We start from the raw sequence: 17,832 nt of genomic DNA on the forward strand, positions 1-17,832 counted from the left end.
GAAACATTGCCTCTCCTCTTTGTGTTATGGATGTGCAAATGTCTGGCAGAGGGGAATTATGTGAATTGGCTATCCAAAAATCACAGTCATGTTGGGACACTGATTCTTCCCAGAGCTAAGATAGCTTTTAGTTTGGTGGAAATTGATTCTGTAACGTTTTAGAAGGGAAGCAGAACTTGGTCTTACGTAACAGCTTTTGTGGCAGTTAATGTTGTCTCCCTGCAGTGTGCCAGAGGGTCTCAAGCACAGTTAGTTCCCGGTGGATTTTCTGCTAATGCCACTGCAGTATCACCTGTTGGACTTTGTCAGTTGAGAAATGAGTCAGGAAATGAATGTATATGGAAATCATGCAGTGGTGTCACAAAAACTAAACTGTAGTTTGAACCACAAAATTTAGAGTTATACTGGCTCACGTTAAGGCCACAATAGGCTTTGTGCCAAACTTTATCAGTCACCTTGAATTAGAACAGGATGAATAGTTGGCCACAACCACTGGAAAACTCTTTAAGCTGTTTTTCTGCTAGGCTTTGTGCACCCTTCTGTTTTTTCAGAAAAATCTAACAATTATTTTATGTTTAAGTCTTCCAGTCTAAAGGAAAATGCCATAAATTTTAAGTGTCTAATCAGATTCAGAAATCAAAAAAGGGATTTTACTTTCTTGCCCTCTAGGAGCATATACGTTGTTACACATTGCTCCAGCTTAGCCGTAACAGGTTCATATGTGCTAACACTGTTAGTGTTTTAACTTGCTACATGTGTAGCAGCAGCACGTGTATAAGATCTATTCAGTCTTTGTATTTGAAATAAAGGGCTACAAAATGGATAATCACCTTCTTTTTCTGGAGTTTTTTCAAAGAATTTTAGAAATATTTAAGTTCTTTTGGGTTTAGGTGTATGCAGCACCACCCTGAATGAGGAAGGGCTGTACAGCCATTCAATTATGCTATGTAACATAATAATATGTTGCACCGGATGGTGTGGATTGTGAGAGGTATCTTTTGCTTCTTCAAAAATGCCTGCCTGTTTGAGTGGTTACCTTTCTAGCCCTGCTGTATCAAATACTTTCAAATCAATTGCTTATTCCTCCATAAAATCTGCAAGCTTTGGCTCAGCCTGACTACATGCACATTTTAAACGTTTGTCCCTATCCTGGCTATGCTAGTATTCTTTTCTCTAGCTTTCTCCACTATATTTCATTTTTGCCTAACTTCATGGAAAGCTAGGATAATTTAAAGTTTAAATAAAAATTGAGGCATTTTAATTGTGAATGCTAAGTTTACCTAACAATATACTTTTGGTTATCCAAAGTGGTATTTCACAGAATCACAGAATCACAGGTTGGAAGGGACATCAGGGGTCATCTAGTCCAACCGTTCTAGGAAGAGCGCAGTCTAGACAAGGTGGCCCAGCACCCTGTCCGGACGACTCCTGAAGGTGTCTGATGTGGCTGAGTCAACCCCTTCCCTGGGGAGATTATTCCAATGGTGACTGTCCTCACTGTGAAAAATTTCCCTCTCATGTCCAATCAGAATCTCCCCAAGAGCAACTTGTGTCCGTTCCCCCTTGTCCTCTCCACGGGACTCCTTGTAAAAAGGGAGTCTCCGTCTTCTTTGTAGCTACCCCTGAAGTACTGGCACATGGTGTTGAGATCCCCTCTGAGCCTCCTTTTCTCACGGCTGAACAAACCCAGCTCTCCCAGCCTATCCTCGTATGGCAGGCTTCCCAGTCCTCTGATCATCTTGGTGGCCCTTCTCTGGACCCCTTCCAGCCTGTCCACCTCCTTTTTGTATAGCAGGGACCAGAACTGTACACAGTCCTCCAGGTGTGGCCTGACAAGCGCTGAGTAGAGCGGGATAATGACTTCTTTATCTCTGCTGGCGATGCCCTTTTTGATGCAACCCAGCATCCTGTTGGCCTTCTTGGCTGCAGCAGCACACTGTTCGCTCATGTTGAGCTTTCTGTCCACCAGGACCCCCAGGTCCCTTTCCACAGAGCTGCTCTCCAGCCAGGTGGATCCCAGTCTGTGCTGCACTCCCGCATTATGTTTTCCCAGGTGCATGACCTTACACTTGTCCCTGTTTAGCTTCATAAGGTTCTTGTTGGCCCACTCTTCTAGCCTATCTAGACCTTCCTGCAGAGCAGCTCTCCCTTCTGGAGTGTCTACTTCCCCACTCAACTTGGTGTCATCAGCAAACTTGATCAGGCTACACTTGATCACATTATCCAGATCACTTATAAAGATGTTGATTAACATTGGGCCCAATATCGATCCCTGGGGAACTGCACTTGTGACAGGTTGCCACTTTTAAAAAGAGCTATTTGCCACCGCCCTTTGGGTGCGGCCTGTCAGCCAGTTCCCCACTCGCTGCACAGACCACTTGTCTAGGCCATAACACATCAATTTCTCCAGGAGAAAGCTGTGGGGGACCGTATCAAAGGCCTTGGAGAAGTCCAGGTAGATAATGTCCACCACCCACCCCATGTCAACCAGGCAAGTCGCTTTGTCGTAGAAGGCCACCAGGTTTGTCAAGCACGATCTGCCCTTAGTGAAGCCATGTTGGCTTTTCCCAATCACATGCTTCAATTGACTTGTGATGGCCCCCAGGAGGATTCATTCCATAACTTTCCCAGGGACTGAGGTAAGGCTGATGAGCCTATAGTCACCTGGATCCTCCCTCGAGCCCTTCTTGTAGATAGGGGTAACATTTGCCTTCCTCCAGTCCTCTGGGACATCCCCATTCTCCATGACTTCTCAAAGATTACGGAGAGCGGCCTTGTGATGATGTCAGCCAGCTCTGTCAACACCCTCGGGTGGATGGCGTCAGGGCCCATTGATTTGTGGGGGTCAAGCTCCTGTAGTAACTCATATACTAACTCTTACTTCACCGATGGTGGGTCAGTGTTTGGTTCAATTGGCAATTTTGTTCCCAAAGCCTGGGACCCAGCATTGTTGGTAAAGACAGAGGTGAAGAAAGTGTTGAGGATTTCTGTGTTTTCAGCATCGTTGGTGATTAATTCTCCTATTCTGTTTAACAGTGGGCCTATGTTTTCCTTCTTTTTGTCCTTATGGTTGACGTGTCTGAAGAACCCTTTATTGTTATTTTTTATGTCTACAGCCAGTTTCAATTCGAACTGGGCTTTTGCTTTTCTGACTGCGTCTCTGCACTCTCTGGCTATGCCCTTGTAGTTCTCGATGGACAGTCCTCCACTTCTCCATTTCTGGTGTGCTTCCCTTTTGGATTTGAGTAGACCCAGGAGGTCATGGTTGAGCCATGGGGGCCTCTTGCTCCGCTTACTTCCCTTTCCTTTGTAGGGGATAAACTGGCTTTGTGTTTCCAATAGAGAGTTCTTGAAGAACTCCCAGCACTCACTAGCTCCTTTGTCTTCCATGGAAGCCTCCCATCGAATCCCTCCCAACTGAGCCCTGAGTGCACTGAAGTTTGCTCTTCTAAAATCAAGAATCCTTGTCTTAGAGCTGGCCTTCAGCACACTCAGCAGGATCCCGAACTCCACAATATTGTGGTCACTGCAGCCAAGGCTGTCACTAACTGAGATATTACAAAGCATTTATATATTTTGAGCTTGGTACTGATCACCTTAAGCTTTAGCCTTCTGGAAGTGAGATGTCAACTCATTGTCCAAGCTCCTTTTGGAGTAAAAAAAGAAAAGCAAGTGAGTTCTGAAGCAATTCATCCCCCACAGCAGCTGAATTATTCTCTGGAGATGCCTCTCTTCCTTACGGAGTACAGAAGGGAGCCTGGACAACTCATTTGTAGAAGGCTTAGAGATGCCTAACATGTCCCTGTGAGCTGAGGTTCAGTTCTGAGCAGCTTGAACTGAAAAAAATTGAGGGACAAGATTCAAAGATGAGGAGACTATGATGTTTCCTACAGCTATAAGGCTGGGTTGCTACACAGGCAAGTGTACACTGTCACGGTCTACAGGCAAGATTCAGCCCAGTGGAACAATCAATCCAGCTGCAGCACTTTTCCTGCCAGCCTGTTTCCAGAAGCAAAATTATGTGTCCTATGACCAAAATGCCAGCTGCCCTAGTGAAATTCAGCTTACAAATAGTTTTCCAATTTCACCATTGTAGTTAATGGAGGAAAAATCATGACCAGTACAGCAATATTCATCTTGTTCCAAAGCAGATATCTTGAACTAGGTGTCCACTAATTATAACTGTAACTTGGGTATCAAGCTTATAAGTAGATGTTACACAGTCATTACTTAAATGTTGACATCTATATCTGGAGCTGAATCCCACACTGTGTTACATACCTGGAAGTAATATTTGTAGTAAAAGTTATAAATGCCTATAGAAAGAAATAAGGTAGCCAGCATCTCATAGTGTCTGAGACGAGGTAATCAAGATTAAATGAAGCCAGGGAATATTTTATAGCTTAGAAGTAACAGTGTTTGGAAACAGTGTAATATCCACAACTGGAGATCTTCAGAGACAAGTATGGCACAGATCTGTTAGAAATGACATGGATTTACATACCATGGATTTACCTTGTGCCTGAGATGGACCAGCTGAGTTCCTGAGTCGCTGACTGTACAACCGACTTATCTTGTGTGAACCTGTGTACAGCCAGTTATACAAAGGGCACACCCAGAGGTCCATTTTGGTCACACAGTGGAGCAGGCTCTGTCACATGCACTAGGGTCTTTAGCTATATGCCCCAGCCATGCTGTGGAAGTTGCCTTCATTTTTCTCACATAACGAATAGCGATAGCAAAGGTGTGTGAAGAGGGGCAGTTTGTCACACTTAGTTTTTTATTTTCTTTTTTAAAAAGAAAATATCTGTATTCTGAGTGACAGCGTATGCAGTAACTCAGCAGGAGCCATTGCCTGGTGTGGAACTGAAATATCGCCAGTTACCTGCTCCTGAGAAGCTAACAGCTTCTATAAACTCTGAAGGAGTTTGGAGGTTAGGCAGTATATGGATGAGGTACTGACTGTAAATTTACTAGTGACAATTTATGGCAGAGCAAGGCTTTTTCACCGTGCAAGGAACACAGCAGGGAAAACATATTGGCTACATCTTGCCTTTATGAAAGGCAGGAGTTACTGGAGCCAGATGCGCTGGGAACTGTACCCACACGTCTCTCCTTTATGAACTGCACTGTCTCAAGTCGTGTTTAGGGAGTTGTAGGAGGTATGAGAGTGCAACAACTATAATAGGAAATACTGAGAGTTTACCTCAGCCTATTATATGGCCTAGCATCTAGGCTATTTTCATTGCAGATGGGCAATGAGTGTTCAAATCCTTCCTGACAGGGAGTTGATCTCTTCGTCTTCTACACGGTGGGTGAAAACAAGAGTCCCTGCTGATTGCTCTAACGTTCTCATTATTTTGTGGTTTGCTATTAAAAGCAACACTTTTTTTTTTTGGTTCAGGAACACAGCAATTCTATAGTCCTAATTAGGATGTGTAACTTTAAAACAAATAAAAATTAAGAAAATATGAAACCATGTGAAATAAATATATTGATAATGGTAAGAGTTTCCACGACATAAAAAATAATTCAAGAAATACAAGTCTCAAGCTTGAGTGTGTTGGATATTTGTAAATTAAGCAAAATTCCAATTAGTTGTAGCAATCTTTGCTTTGTCTGGTTTGATTTTTCAAATTTTATGTACTTTCTGTGGTGGACTTCATGGTCCTAATAAGAGATGGTTGCAGTGGTGATTAAATAAATACATTATTTAGATTCTGGATTTTTTTAAGATGAAGACATTTAAACCAGTATGATATGTTGATATACAGTGTCTTTTACCTGTAATGAAAACTTTAACAACTACTAAAACAGCAGTCTTTCACTTTGTAAGAATGGTACTCATTTTCGATAGTAATAGCTGCTCAGAAATTTTTGTCATATTCCAGAATTCAGTGGCCCTACCATTCCACTTAGATCTCAGAGTATTTTTTTTTAATTCTGTCCAAAACCAAGATGGCTCTGTAGAAGAATTTTGTACTGCCTCCCGGCACTGTAGCATCACAGCACATCGCAGATTACAGAAACAAACAGAAGGAGAGACTTATGTGGATTTCTTCCAGTCTCAGACCACTTAAGGAACACAAATGTGTTCCTAAGGTTGTTTTAGATTATCACTTTACTTTCACTGGTCCTTTTGTTAGCTGAGAAATTGTTTTGCTTTTGAATTTGAACCATTTTACTATCTATAAAAGGGACAAAATAGAATAGAATCATAGAATAATTTAAATGCGTTGAAAGGGACCTCTGGAGGTCAGCTGGTCCAACCATCTGCTCAAAGTGGAACTCTGAAGTTAAATCAAGTTGTTCATTCCTATCTGCAAGTCCCTATAACAGATGTCATTTTCTGAATGACAGGGAATTTTTTCTTTATGAATATCAGACTGCCGAGGCCACCTCGCAGTTTATTGCAATGTACCTTAGGACTTCCAGAATGTACAGTGATGTCTCTTGACATTCAGAGATAATTCTTCCATTACTACGATGAAGATGTATTCCTCAGTGTCATTTGCAGATGTGCCTTTAGGAAGCCAATGAAAGACCACAATCATGAAATCAGTGCTGAAGCTCTTGGTTTTATATCATCCCTCTGGATAGAATTCATCAAACCTCTGTCTTGTGGGACAACTGCAATAGAGGCGGTGTTGCAAACTGTTACGGAATGGGCTTTATTATACAGTAAAGAAGTGATTGCTTATCAGTAGTACTCAGAAACTGAACACAGTATTTGAGTTAAAGTCTGAGTAAGTGGATGGAAGACCCTATTTCCATATATATGCATCATAATGTGCCACACTTTGGTAGCAGGAAAGACTTATTTAGGCCAGTTCTTCAAGTGTCATTTCTTAAGTCCCATTAGCTTCAGTAAGCGTGAGGCATGAATGGAATGTAGGATCTGGACTTTACATTAAAATAAATCTCATTCTGAAATAATCTTTCAGTTTGAATGCTTCGGTATGATGGCAATAATAACTTCACTTCAGGATGTACGCTAGCAAAAATAACTCCACACTTCAAGCAGTACAAGGTACTTAGCAAATACATATAATTTTGCTAGACAGAGTCATCAGAAAAGCATATTGTAATTATATGAGTACAATAGCTTCTTTCTGAAAGAAGAAAATGTCTTTCACTTGCTGCCTCTGACTTAGGCCTGGGATTAGAGAAACACAGTACATTCCTTAAACAGCATGAATCCCACTTTTGTAAATGAAAAGAACTTGCTTGAGGCCAGATTTTTTGGCCATCTCGACTGTGTGAAATTCGAAATTATGTGCTATTTATGTCAAATAGTGAAATCAACTGAAACAAATAATTTTTAACTCCTTGGTGCTGGAGTCACAGTGTACCATCCATTACCAAGAATGGATGCATTCTGAACCCAGTACTTAAAAAGATTAGCTACCTAGAATAATTAAGATCCCCAGTATCTTGTGCAGTAATCAAGACTGAAAGTGTGAAAATAAAAAGATCCTTACGTTTCCTCTGTTCCTCAGTGGTTTGGCAACTAGAGAGTTGAGGTTTTGGACTTCAGCTGAAAAGCTTTCAAGTTGCTGCAAATTCGTGTATCTTCAGGATATGAAAATAAGATATTTCCCATAGACAGAAGGAAAATAAAAATTATTCTTTATGAGCTCACTGCATCCATTCTCATCACTTGCTGCAATAATTATAATACATTAAAATATTAGAATGTAATTTAGTATTATGATTTCTTTCCAAAGCAACATGTTACAATAATATTTTCTAACCCATTACTCTGCCTCCACTACTGTTTTCTTAGTGCCTGTTATTTGAGTATAACGTGACTATCCTTGCTCAGGTAAGGCTTTAGTTTCCTTCACTCTTCTTTGAATGGAGTCTATGAGCATTTACATCCCCTGTTTAAATTAAACATTTAAAGTACTTCTAGATATTTCAGATCAATATATCTGCCCCTTGGTTTTGCTTAAAAAGACAAATATTTAAAATACATTAAGACTTGGCTTCAGGCTTCTTTGTGTTTCTGGTAAATGCTAAAGGAGAAGGAAAAAAGAACACTTAAGGCAGGGAGAGACAAAGAATCCTCCATTGTCTGATAAAGCAACCAAACAAGAATAATGAATTAAATTACGGGGAAGAATAAAATGCAAGGCAAGGCAAAGCAAACAGAAAGCTGCCATGAATGCTTTTAAAACCAGATCTTAGGAAAACAAAATTAACTTTCACTTAGTTCAGGGAGATAAATGAAGTGACTCTATGTGCTGACTCTTTGTTTGCAATAAGGTGTTTCATGTGGCAGGTTTTAAAATAATTGAAGGCTTTCCCCATGTTATCCTATGGTCCCTTCTCACAGAACTTGTGCCATTGAAGCTAATGAAACCCTTCAATGCCAGATGGAATTTCTAGCTGTTACTGTAAAGAATTCAGCAGCAGTTGCTTAACACTGAAGAATTATTTAGTTTGGTACTAAATGTTGCACCAGGAAGATCTGTGTTTGAGCAGCTGGCCATTTTCTAATTGTAGATATTTAAGCAGTAAAATATTTGTACTTGAAGGTATCACTGTGGTCCAGATGGTTATTTCAGTGTGAAGACCTCGCTGTTAATTATAGTGAAGTGAACACCAAAATATTTTCCTCATATTTCTATGTGAATACAGAGACATTGGCTCAGAAGAGGCTGATTGTGTGGGTACATATAATGTGCATTTGTAGTTAGGGATTTAATTAGTAAAGCTGGCCCCAAGCACAGGAATCTTTGACTAGATCAACTCTTTAGAAATTCACCAGTAGACATTGCATAATTCTGCTTTTCCACATGTGCTACAGCTGACTCAGATGCCTGTATCCTATGGGCTTCCCCAGCATCCTCCCTGGGGAGGAAAGCAATGCTGTCAGCTTTAACTGTTGTCAGAAATTATCCCAGAGTTAAAAGAATATCCTTACAGAAGTATCCTCTGTGCGATTCCTACTCCTCCCTAACTTTGTCTTACATAGGCCCAATGTAGTTCCAGGAATAAAATTTTTGTTACCCCACTGCAGTTTTTAAAAATCTCTTTGCCTTCTTGCTGCCTGGAGAGGCTGAAAAGGGGAGCATCTGACCATCTCCAGTTGTACTTTATAAACTGACTGCAGGACTCTGACTATTTGGTTTATGTCCAAATGTGGGACACTAACAATGCTTAAAATGTTGCTGGTGGGAGTCATGAAAAACTTCAATAATACAATTTGGTAGAGCAGATAGAGTGCAACTTCTCAAACGGTATGCAGTTGATCAGTGGGACAAATAGATAAGTTTTGAAATCACATTTACAATAGGGGCAACCTCAGTGGCATCTCCCCTGCAAATGGGACAATCCTGGGGAGTCTTTTCAAGGGCAGAATTTACTGCATTTCTTCAAGTCTCCACAGGAACAACAGAAAACTGTCACTGAATGCCTTTCACTCACTTCCAAACCTCTGTTCCTTTCAGAGTAGGTGGTTAAAGCTCTTAAACTTAAGGACAAGTCTGTCCAACGATTATTCCCAGGAATGTAGCTGGAACTAATTCAAAGTCTGCCAGGAAATCAAATATCAGAAGCCAAATCAGAACTGGTCCCAGAGCTCAGACAGCTCAGAAGACTGATTTTGCTTAGCAGGCACCCACTGATGTCTGCTGAAGGAAGATTGTGGCTGTACTGGAATGGTTTGCCCCAGAACATTAATCAAACTAGTTCTAGCACTTTGCATGGCTAATCCACTTATTGCTTCACTTTAAAATTTACATAGCGTACGCTGTTCACAAGCCCTCAGTATGACCTGAACCATGCTCCAGAACACCTTTAATAATTGTGAAAGTTTATTTAATTTGCCTTAATTTATGCATTTAAAAGAAGTCTTTATGCTTAAATTTAATAACCGAATACAAATTTTAGCTTGATTTCTTTTGAACTTACATTAAAAAGATCAAATAGAAATGTAATTGCAAATTCCCTGGTCCATGAGTGCAGTCCAAAGATATGCCATCATTATGTGGGATGAGTACCTGCAGTCAGACTGCAGATACGCATTCAATATTGCACTGCAAAATCATTTTTCAAGACTTAACTCACTTCAAGGCATTGAAAAACTTAACTGGCCAACTAATAAATAAACTCTTACCTGATTTTTAATTGTTCAGGAAAAAAATATGTTTCAAAACAAACATCTTTATGTTCCTTCAGTAATATATCTCTACCCAGTACAGTTTTCTATGTTTCTAATTACTTCTTGAGTATTACCACCACCTATAAAGTTAATTAACAACAGATACAGAAATTTATATATATGCATATATAAATATATAGTGTCACTAAGATTGTCAGTGCCAATGTCTGTTGTTAGGCAGTCTGAATAACTAAGGGATAAAATGGCAAGCTTTTTACTGTCCAATTCCTCCCTCCTTTCCCCAGACTGTATCACTAGGTCACATGCAGTCCAAGTTTTGTCTTATATGCTTGTACTACCATATCTGGAGCAATCCTACCATTCCTACTGTGAGTAAAAAAATGCCAAGGTACTGCAGTTTAGGAAGATACTTTTCATCACCCATGGGGTAATAACTGCTTATGAGTGCTCTCTTAGCCTGCCTAAGTTCTGAAGTAAAATATTTAGCTTATGATCCAGAGAAGGTTAAACTACCAGCAGCGAGTCACCATGCTCATAGTGGAGGTAGTTTAAACTGGCAAGTGTTCTCTTATAAATTGGGTCAATTTTCCTCCACATGCCTCTTTTTAACCTGTATTGTTTAATTAGCCTGGTTTATAGGGTGGCCATAAAACCAGTTGCACAGAAACTACAGACAGGGAAGGAAACTGGACTATTTGAACAAGTAGCTAGAGTTGGAGGGAAAGACACCAAAAAAGGGTATCTGACACTGAAATTATAATCTAAATTTAAAGATGTCACATATATGCTGCTGATGAATAATGAGTTCTTAAACACCAGTTGCTTTTTACTCCTGTGACCATAAACTGAATATAAAAATATCCATAGTAGTGTAGACCAAAGGTCCATCCCACCCGGTATTCTGTTCTTGTCAGTGGCCAAAAGCAAATCCAAAGGAACATAATAATACGGCAAGCATGTAATAATACTTCTGCAGATTATTGTCCCAGCTTCAGACAACTTCTAGGTCATGGGATTTCCTGAGCCCAATGTGATTTCATTGTATTTATTCACTTTTGATGCATTTCTTTTCCATGATAATATCCAGTGTCCCATCAGGGTCACATAAATTTGGGGCATCTGAAATATCCTGGGTTGTAGGGTTCCAGAGTTTTAAGTGCTTGTTCTATGAAAAACTAGATTTTTTTTATTAGTTTTGAAGCTTCATTTGAATGCTAATTCTTACATTGGAGACACAGAGAACAGTCAAGCTCTGTTCACCCTCTGTTCATGCACATGATTTTATAGATATTTAACCTGGTTTTGCTCTGTTCTTTTTCTCATAGACTCAGTATTCTTAAACTGCAGATTCAGAAACTGCGTATTAATGCCATGAACTTTATGAATAACAGTTCAGCAAAGCAACATCCTGATACGGCAAGCCATGATGCATACCATGAAAGTCCAGTTTTGGAACCTGATGGAGCATTGCACATGCATGCAAACCCACCCATACAGCTTTTGTATAGGGTATGAGAGAGAAGGGAGTAGCGGGTGCATCTCTAAATGTCCTCCCACTGTGGAGTTAGGGATAAGCTGGGTCTGTACCTTGACTCTGGAATTGGGAAGGGATCCCAGATTACCTACCTTCAACATAGCCTCCCCAACTAAATTAATGTCCAGATTTGTCAAGTTACACAGAAGGCTAAAGTTAATGATAGAGTACCTAGTGACATTTTCCATTGATGTTTAGCAATAGCGAGCCTTGGACTAGTTTGTTAGGGGTTTTTTTTCTTTTTCATTAAATTCAGGTTTTGGATGCTTAGAAATGCATGATCAAATGGATGATTTGAAAATCTGTCTATGAGGGAATAAAGTAGGAAGCTTCTATTCAGGCTACAAGGAGCTATTGTGAGACTTGGAGCTTACAAGAGGCAAATTTCCGTGTAATAGAAAACCAGAATGAGATAATATTGAACTCACTTTGCATAGGATATTGCGTGTGGCAAAGGAGTGAGGGTAAAGGTAATCCATCTTAGAGATGATCCCAAACCTAAATCCCTCAACATATACATCTTTAAACCTGGAGACTTCCTAGGTCTAGATATGGACACAAATACTGTGGCTCAGGCCTGTCTTTAAATTACACACTAACTATTAATACAATTTTTTGAAAGGTTTATAATTATATTAAACAATGGATGTGTTCTATAAAAAGAAAGTTTGTTTTAAATGGCATAATGTGAGAAACAAAATTGTTGCAATTTAGATGATACTGCTTATGTTCCATGTAAGAGCAGGAAACAGTATAGTTTGCCTTGTTAGGAAGTGTTTATTGAATGAAGTTTAAATGTCAGCTGAGGGTTTTGGTGTTTATTTTAATCATACTGCTTGAATAGGTGATTATCAAAAAGTTCTTTTTCTCAGAGGTGTCATGAATACCATGAATTTAATAACCAAACATTTGACACTTTGGGTTTTTTTTTCCTTTTTTATAATATTGGGTGAATCAAAGCACAGGCAGCTAAAGAGCCAGAGCTGCTTTCATTTCATTTTTTAATGAGAAGTTACCTAGAATGCCTGAGACAGAACACATCAACAACATAGCTTTTAGAGGGAAAAGAGGAATGCAGAGAGACTTGCAATGGACTAGCACATCAATGCAGCATTTTATCATTAGTTGAAGGTAAATTGTGTTTACCTGTGGATCCTGCAACTGATAACTCACTTTGAATTTGCTAAACTACCATAAGTAAAATAATACTTGTTATTCTATCTTTATTTCTTGTCTTGTCATTAGCTTCAGATTTCAAATGTTGGCAAGAAACACCATGACTCAGAGAGGCATAGAATGGCTCATGGACCAATATGTGAAGAAATAAATAGGTGTTATTATCAAGTACTGACTGAGATCATGTTTTGCTTCTCTGCAATACGCTGAAGTATTCCTTCTCAAAGCGCTCTTCAGTCATGCTGTTTCTACAATGCAATAAATACCATGGGGATAACTTTATACTAATTATTACTTCAAAACTGAAGCAACTAGTAGTAAATAACACTGCTTCATTTATTCACTTGGATTTTGCCCATGTTTAAGCCTTCCCTGCATATTTTTCAGGACCTCTCCAGCAACTGAGTTTTAGCAGAAAAAGTGTTTATGGAAACTTGCACATTGTAGAACTTTGTGTTTGCATGGAGAAGACCGGTGGCCTGATAAGCAGATGTACACAAGCCTGAGAGAGCAGAAGACACGTCCTAATATTCTATCTCAAGTACCTGCATAATAGTTCTTGGTGTGGAAATACAGGCAGATAATGCTGCAGAGCAAACGCTGCTGTTTATCCTTCCGAAAGAATGGTGGGCTGGAAGCAGCGCTGCATTGTATTAGATCCACACTTGTAAAGGTGTATCAGGGGTTGCATACTGGGAGATGATAGGGCAGGAACATTTCTTCAGGAAGCCTCTGACTTGTATACATCTTTGGACACTTTAAAGATGACAAAATGTTCTTCTTTCTGCAAGGCATCATAAATTTCACCATTTACCATTGTTACTTTTACATTCTCCAGAGCACAGCTTCACCTTTCCATACAATGAGATAATAATGTTGTTTTCCTGGATGGTGTGCCGTTTGACACAGGATTTTTACAGAGCTCCCCAAAATTCATACTATAACTTTGCTGTAGAAACAATTAATCGAGCTTGTAGATACTGAGACGTGCTCTTCATGTGCCCTGAGCATATTCTGCCCTGTGCTGTGATATTAAAGATAAAATCTTTACCCCTTGGCTGTAGCCTAGTTTTTGAGCAGTAATGCTGCAAGACACATGATCCAGAAAGGAAATTACTTAATTTTGCTATATTTCCTTCTTCCTATTAGACTAGGACAATCAAAGACATGTTCAAGACCATCTTTTAACTATAGTTTGTATGGTCATTAGTGTCTTGGTCTTGGTGGGTACTAAACCTTCTGGACTGATCCATTAGCTGCTCTTAACTATTGAAGTCAACATGACTGTTCATATGCTTAAGTGCTTTCTTGAATCAGAGCCAGAGTGCTCAGAAGCTTGTGAGATCAACCCCCCAGTATGAGGAGAAAAACAAAAACCATGTGGCCAGTCACAAATACTCATTGCAGTTTGCTCTATGAAATATTAGATTTAACAATATATAATAAATACAAGTTTTAGCTACATCCAGACCAAATTCTTTCAGTATTTTTCTTACTGAATAGCTTCACAGAAATTTCAGTCTGCTTATGGCATTCTGTATGAAGAAAGATTAGGTTTGCATGAAGACAGCAGGTTTACATACTGCTAATTATCTTCCAAGCTTTGATAACAACTCTTTTTGACATACAGTTAGCATATTAATTGTATGTATATATTTTGAGGGGAGTCCTGAGTACTGAGGTAACTTGACAAAAAGTACAGAACACCATTTCCTTTTACACTGAAATACTCATTTGATGTATGCTTGTTATTTATATTAAATTAATAACTTTTATGCTGCCTGGTAAAGGTTTTCATATAAGTATGTCTTATTTTAGAAACTTTTTTTTTTTTACCATGTTTTATTCCAATGGTAAAATCTATCAGAAACTGCTTGTTAATTACTTCAAGTCATGTCACAATACAGAAATCAGCTTGATATTACTGTGTTTATTGATGCCAGACATACTTATGGTAATTAAACCTTAATTTGAGCTGCTGTTGTTGAACACGTCTGCTCTGAAATCTTGTTTTCCAGCAAGATTTTACATTCTAAGAATTTATTATAATTTGGTTGCCTGCATAATAGTGCTGTCATAACTGGCATTAATTGGCATTTTTGTACCAAGTTGCAGAGACCCATCATCCCACCACCACCCGTCAAACAGAATAGTATGCAACTCTAGAGCTGAAATACTTCTACAGAAGAAACCATTATCATTACTGACACTTGACAGGGGTGGAACAGAGGGAAGGATCCATGAAGTGCTTTGCTTAAAGGCCTCTAGCAAACCAGCAGCAGAACTAGTCCCAATTCCCGAAACAGTCTGCTGCAATTATCTTGCTGTGGATCACAGGAATGCAAAGTAATACATACCTCTTCAGTCTGTTTATCTGGTCTCCTGGACTCGTAGTAGGTTGTTGTCATATTGGTGGCGTTGGGTTGTGGGAACAAACGTCACTGCTGTTCCTGCCTATGCTATGCTGGTTTTCTAGCTACAAAGCAACTTCAGTTCCTCATGATTGTCAAGTTGGCACCCTTTTACAACAATAAATGAAATATAAAGCAGAAAAAAAGTATTTGAGGCAAAGAAAGGAGCTGTCTGCAGTAACATGGTAGAGAGAAAGAAAACACATTACATGAAATTATTCACATGGCTGGCAGTAATAGGAACATACAGCAGAACAGAAATGTAGAAAACATTGGCAAAGATGAGGAAAAGAAGTTACTTTTTTATTTAGTTTATTTTCAATAAACTGTAGAACTATTTAAACCAGAAGTTCCAGATAGGAAAATCTGCAGTTACCTGGCATTTTTTGGGGTGATTTTTCTGAATAGGTGTTGTCTTGAGCTTCAAATTCTTTGGGGAGATGATGAGATTTAGCAAATATAGAACGTAGGTCTAGGGTATTCCTATTCACCCTCATGCAGCCATGGCTTAGGATATGTTGCAGTACTTTAAACAAAACTTTTTAATCTAAGATGCTTAAATTGTGCGTATGAACCTGAACTTTTCAAAGCTGCAAACAGATGCATTTGGCATTGGCATTAATGGGATGTTGAGCTGCTTTTGCAGCTCAAAGCTACAGAATAAATGTGCATTCCCCCCCCCCCGCCCCCCAAAAAAAAAATCTGAGTTATATTTATTTTTTTTAGTTGAAATGGAACTAAAGAGTTTATGTGGGGAGGGGCAGAAAGAAGATAAATCTTCATAAAAACATAAAAACAATCACTAGAGAGCAAGCTTCGTGGAGTTAAAGACTTTTTTGGGTGAAACACAGGAGGGAGGGAATCAAAACATACATCTTTTCAACATGCTTTAGAGCATCCCCTAATCAATACATTTCTAGTTAGAGATTTAAGATTTAAGATTTCTGTCCAACAAAGTTGGCTGAATACCCTTGTTCATTAAAACAGCTAAGCATATGTGGAATTTTAAGAACATGCTTGTGATGTCTGTATAGGAATATTTTCGTAAGGCTAAGAACTCATTTTATACTTCAGAAAATTTACTTTAAAAATCATAGCCAAAATAATTTCCATTAGCTATTAGTTTATTTGGGAGGATTATTTTTTGCAACTTTCGGAAACATCAAGAAATCTTTAGCCTGAGCAGCTGAAGGTCATGTCCATGACAGTAACTTTACAGGGATTTTTAAAGTAATCTTTCTGGTTTGCATCCCTGTATGTTCCCTCACCCCGACTTTTTAAAGAAGCTTGAGAATAGAAGTAATTGTTTGAATAAGCTATCTGCTGTAAAAGTCCTTTACGGAGTTCTTGCTTAAATTATTATTATGTTGACTAATTTCACAAGCTTAGAGCTGCATGAATGAGTGCTAGCACTTACGTCCTTTAAATTCAGTGTTTCTATACAAATATTTTGAGTTCGGGGAGAGAGGAATGCTTGCTGTTTGTGCAAGCATCCGTCTTTTTAGTGCCAAATGGTCTACTTTCTAACCATGAGAACAATGAAGTTATAAAGCTTTATAAACACTTATAATTTGAAGTACAGAATCAAGAAAACTCCAAACTGTTAAGAAGGAGATTGATTATATACAAAAAAGCGTTTATAATGTGACATCTGAAATATCAGGGAACCAGACTGAAGGAGTCTGGCAGTTTCTTTTCAGTGTTATTTACCTATTCTAGAAGGGATAGCAGAGCTTTATGATAAAATTGGCCAAAATTAGTCCCATTAGATACTGGATATTCTGTTAATATTAACTACTCAAATGACTTTTCAGAAAAAGATGTGGCTGTAGGTTACAATGTATTGACTTCAGCTGGGCTTAATTCAAACCATTACCTTTGGTGGTAGTGGCTGACATTCAGGCAGACTGCAGCTTGGATCACTTGTCCAGTACTTATCACCGAGTTTGTGATGGACAGCTGAAAAAAATCTACATAAAATTATAGTACCAATCTGACTAGGAGCGTGTATGTTGCTGGAAGGAAGGCTGGGAGAAGCTTTTCTTTTGTGTGTGTTGTAAACACAAAATTAGGTGTATAAAGTTGCATAAAAATTAAACTCTAGAGCCAGGAGTTTTATGAGCAACTTTATAAAACCAAGGCATATTTTCAACTTTTTTTTTTTGTTTTGAAGTTTCTTATGTGGCTTTTTAGATCATTCCATACATCTTGTCTCCTTTCGCTTTTAAAAAATTTAATTTCTAAATCAGTCCTGTTGTTTAATATATATACTTCATGCATGCACATACACTTTGAGTTTTTCATGCTTCTAGCTTTATTTAATCACAAAATGTCCCACCTTTCCCTATTTTTTAAAAAGTTTCTGTCTCAGGTAGGAGCTACTTCCTTATTATATTTTGGTTTTGCTACCCAAATTACTCAGGCTTTAGATCCTGACAGTATAGACCTTTTTAAAAGGAGAAAACTGTTTTTATTGTTGTCAATTGTTTTTTCTTTTTTTTCCTAACAAAAAACAATTAACATGCTTATGTTCAAATCTTTTAGATAACAGCAATCATAAAGGTGGAGATGAGAATTGAAGA

At 38.7% G+C, this 17,832-nt stretch overlaps 1 protein-coding gene across 2 annotated transcripts in view; it reads left to right on the plus strand.

Moving 5' to 3' along the window:
- Nucleotides 1-17,832, plus strand: part of ANOS1 (anosmin 1) — a 153,310-nt gene that overhangs the window by 121,121 nt on the left and 14,357 nt on the right. The gene's annotated exons all lie outside the window — the stretch shown is intronic.

This window comes from Phalacrocorax carbo, chromosome 1 (genome assembly GCF_963921805.1).
Source record: "Phalacrocorax carbo chromosome 1, bPhaCar2.1, whole genome shotgun sequence".
Lineage (NCBI taxonomy): Eukaryota > Metazoa > Chordata > Aves > Suliformes > Phalacrocoracidae > Phalacrocorax > Phalacrocorax carbo.